The 4341-nt window shown below is 46.0% G+C and overlaps 1 protein-coding gene across 1 annotated transcript in view; it reads left to right on the top strand.

Annotated features, from left to right (window-relative positions):
* Positions 1-929: 929 nt before the first annotated feature.
* Cc2d2a (coiled-coil and C2 domain containing 2A) overlaps positions 930-4341 on the top strand; it is a 128876-nt gene continuing 125464 nt past the window's right edge. Inside the window, exon 1 of the mRNA XM_029560505.1 lies at positions 930-1096. The gene's annotated coding sequence lies outside the window, so the exon portion shown is untranslated. The remainder of the gene's footprint in view (positions 1097-4341) is intronic.

Below are 4341 nucleotides of genomic sequence, written 5' to 3'. Positions count from 1 at the left end.
GTAAGAGCATCAACAATACAGAAAAATAGAGGTTGGGAGACAGTTTGAGTGGTAAAGTGCTTGCCATGCAAGCCTGGGAACCTGGCTTTGAAGGTGACCCTGAAGCCCAGCATGGTGGCCCATGCTAGTAATCCCAGTACTGGTAGGCAGAGACAGGTGGATCCCTGGAGCTGGCTGGCCAGGCAGCCTAACCTAATCATCAATCGCCAGCTTCAAGTGAGAGACCTCATCTAAAAAGGACAAAGTGGCAGAGTCCTCAAGAGCAGCGTTCACAGTCATGCACATGCACACACATGCACACACATGATCTCATGTACACATACACACAAAAGAATACAAAAGATAATCAAGTCGGTCGGTCTCTCTCCTCTCTCTCTCTCTCTCTCTCTCTCTCTCTCTCTCTCTCTCTCTCTCTGTCCTTGGTCTGTCTGCTTTGCCTTTTCTCCCATTTCCTTTGCTTTTTGGAGCCATGACGTGTGCACCATTGGGCCATCTGTAGTGGGATTCAGAGAACAGACAGAGGTGAAGCCTGTGCGTTCGAGCTTCCATGCACAGTCCCAAACACCCCAACTTCACAGTTGCTGGTGCCCTGATGCCGGTCCGCAGAGAAGACCCTGCTGCTAACGTAGACACCTCCTCCGTGCACCGCGGCCCACTGTGACTATAAAACCCTGTGCTTCTGAACAGCTCTGTCCTTTACCAGAAATGCCATGTACACAGCTGAGGTGGGGCACCACTGAAAGCCTGAGTCCCTTCTGCCCAGCTGCCCACTAAATTGCTTTCCCTTTGTCTTTCTTCACAGGCTGTTTTCCTCTGCTTATCCAGTAAGCTCATATGCCAGGAGACTAAACTGTCACTTTAAAAAGAAAAAAAAAAAAAAAGCCGCCGCCTAGTGACCTTCCTAGGGAACGGGTTGCTAAGCTGCTGTTTTCACCCTGAGACATGGCTGAGCTTCCCAGGGAGCAGCCTCCCTAAGCTCAGCCCTTCCCTTCTCTCCCTTCTAGAAGACTCACTGGATGATTTGATTGGTCTCTCTCCACATCCCTCCATCCCAGAAAACGGAATCTGCAAAGTGTGTTTTGTAGAATCATTTAAGGTAAATCAGTTCTTTAAGGGACCGGGGCTGCAGTCATGGTGTCTGGCGTCCCGCTTTCAGTTCCGGTGGAGGTCAGCCCCTGTCCGGGTCCTCAGTGGACTGAATGCCTTGTAGGGACTTTCGTCTTGTTTGCCGTTCTAGAATGAGAATGTAGAGCACTGCACCGGCGGCTTTGATTTCAGCTACTGACTGGTGTCTGATTTTAGGGAAATGCTAACCAGTTCCTCAGATCCTCTAGTACAATCCTCTGTGGTCATCGCTCTGTTAAACCCTGACTGCATGCTGCTTTCTGGCCTTTAGCTTAAACTGGTGGGGGTGGGGGGGGATAGACAGAACCCAGCACTACAAAATTCACTTCTCTAGGCACTGGACAGAGAAAGGGCTCTGAACCACAGGGCTTGGGGCTGTTGAGCTCCAGGAAAAAAAAAATGTACTGGCTGTAATTTAAACTGATTGCTTCCCTTCTTTGCAAAGAGATGCTATGGAAAGCTAATAAAAATCTAATGGGAAATGTATGCCTGTTATTGTACTGTATATAAATGTTTCTGCAAATAAGTGTAGTGCTATGGTGTGTGTGTGTGTGTGTGTGTGTGTGTGTGTGTGTGTGTGTGTGTAAGGAGAGAGCTGATATATAGAGTTCCTTTACAGAGTCATTCATTCGAATTTTTATTGAGCATCAATAATGTAATAGGTGATGTGCTCAAGTTTAGCATGTACAGAGATGAATCAGACCAGCTCAGATGGTGCAAAAGCAGATCTATAACCACATAATGAAAACACAGTGAGCCAAAAAGAGATTTGTAGAAAGTTCTGAAGAGCTTGGAGTCCAGCAGGACTCCTTCCAGGAGGACCCTCTGGCACCCTGTGGTTCAAGTGCTTGGGCCACACACCCAGGGCATAGCACTCTTCAAGTAAAATATATCATATCCATCTGGTTAAACGACTGCACAAAGTGCTTTGTCACTAAGCTTATACTTCAGAAGCTGTGGCTAAAATAACTAATTGAATTAAGCAACTCATTTCAAAAAGATGGCACGTGGCAGCTCTTGGGGTTTCCCAGCTTTGAGTAGGGTAAGGAAAAGCCTCTTGGCACTGAAGGGCGAAAATGCACATGGGTAGGAGGACAGGAAGTTCTGGAAACACTCTAGATGGAAAAAGGAAAGCAAATGGGCTGAGCCTGGCTGGAGGAAGGAGAGAGGCGATATGGTTGGTGGCAGCCAGGGATTGAAGGCAGGAACTAAAGAGAGAGGGGAGTGGGGCTTGAACACCCCTAAGGCTTTCCTTATGATTCTCTGGCCCTCACCCTGCCCTTTATACCTCCCTCCTACTTCCCTGTGGACCATCACCTCTTCTTCTAACCATCCTGGCAAGAACAAAGATATTCTAAAGAGACATTTGTGCCTCTCCCGTTAACTATCAGACTATTAAGACAATAGACTCCAAGAAATTGGAATTTCCTCAGGACTCTCATGCTGGAAGAAGGAACAGACCAGACCGGGTCCTGGGGCCCATGGGGGAGAGCTTGTCTTTAAGAAAGACAGTTCTGGCAAGCTGTCAGGCCACCTTGCAGAAGAAACTGGGGCAGAGACGACGACGGGTCAGAGATGGGCAGGACCACACCTTAACCAAGACTGCTTAGTTATATACACAGCTCCCGGTGCCTTCTATTTGAACCTCATGTCGGGACCCCAGAAGATGGACTTGTGGGTGACTAAACTCCTTTGTTCTACTTCCCAATGTCAATACATTGAATATATCTCTGCTTTTCACCATTATTTATGTCTTCAATTGGTCCACTAGGGGGAGGGGGGCTAGTGGCCAAGCCTCACTTGTTAGGGCCCAGGCTCTGACCTTAACTCTCATTCTTGCTAATAAAATCTACCAATATAGAGAGACTAGTCTGTGACAGGTATTTTATTACACACTTTCTAGCTTGGAGCCCTTAAAAACTCAGCACCCTCTAAGGTAGGAAGTGTGATCACAGTTTTAGAGTTGACAGTATCATTCCACAATCACAAGGCTAGTAAGGGGAGGGGAATTTAAATCTGGGGCCAAATACATATATATATGGCAATTTACCATGGGGGTCAGCTACCATTGAGAGGCACTTTATCCGATGTCATCTCTTTCCCACATTCCTTTTTCTATGAATCATGTAGGGTTCATTATGGGGTCTCTGATGATTTTAGGGACAGTCCATTTGGTCAGATGATGGTGTGGATAATTCTTTTGAAAAAATGTGTTCATTTTTCTGTACTGCGTAAAATAAATTATTGGCCTAATGTAGCCTATGCCCTTCCTCACTGCGTAGTGCTGCTCGCCTTTCAACTGTAAGCATTTCCACATAATAGACTAGGAGGAAAGAGTGATGATGACCTTGCTAAAGCAAAGCTGAAGGGTGCGAGAGTGGGGAGGGCTTTGGAATCACAGACACTCCAGGTCAGACTCTGAATGCGATATTTTAAAGCTATAACCTTGAGAACCTCAGATAACCTTTCAAAGTTTTCTCCTATCTACATTGGAGCAAGTACTACTAAGAATCGTTATTATGATGGATGAAGAGAACACATATCTAGAGAGAGCACAGAGCCCCTGTGCTGTAAATCAGGGCTCTTATTCTGATATCGTCCTAGAATGTATTAACAAGTGCCCAACGCAAATGCTGTGGCAGGGACTTATTAAAACTGAGCTGTGTTTATTTATCTTTACTGAGCAGCAGTGCTCATAAGAAAGATAAATTTGGATGGCATTTGATTTCCTTCAAAACTCATTCAAAGGCAATGATCAGGAAAGAACGAGGAAAGAGAAAGCAACTCTGTTAGATTTTTCATTTTCTGCTTCTAGTTTTTTCTTCCATATATGATTTTTTATTTATGGAGAGTCCTCTCTGCCTACTTAAATATTTCCATTCTTTATTTCTAGTTCCTGGACCAGAGGTGTTTATCAGAGCCCTTCCCTGTCCTTGGGCATCTCTTCGCCAGGTCCCCTCCAGTAGCCCTCACCTCTTTACCTGCTGTCTGTCCTCATCTTTCCTGAACCGCCCGTACTTTGTGGGCGTCTGTGTGGAAGAACACTGAACTGCAGACTCTTTTTCCCTTTCACGTGCCAGTGTCCTAGGAGAGCTGATGAAGCTGCTTAATGCCCTAGTGCTGCTAAGATGTGGCTCCATGGTATTAGGAAAGGCTTGGATTTATTGGCAGTGCCTGCTCTTTCTCCACATGTTCTCTCATTTAATCTTCCTAGCA

Source organism: Nannospalax galili, unplaced genomic scaffold (assembly GCF_000622305.1).
Source record: "Nannospalax galili isolate Female #2095 unplaced genomic scaffold, S.galili_v1.0 scaffold271, whole genome shotgun sequence".
Classification (NCBI taxonomy): domain Eukaryota; kingdom Metazoa; phylum Chordata; class Mammalia; order Rodentia; family Spalacidae; genus Nannospalax; species Nannospalax galili.
This window is presented reverse-complemented; position numbering and strand designations above follow the sequence as displayed.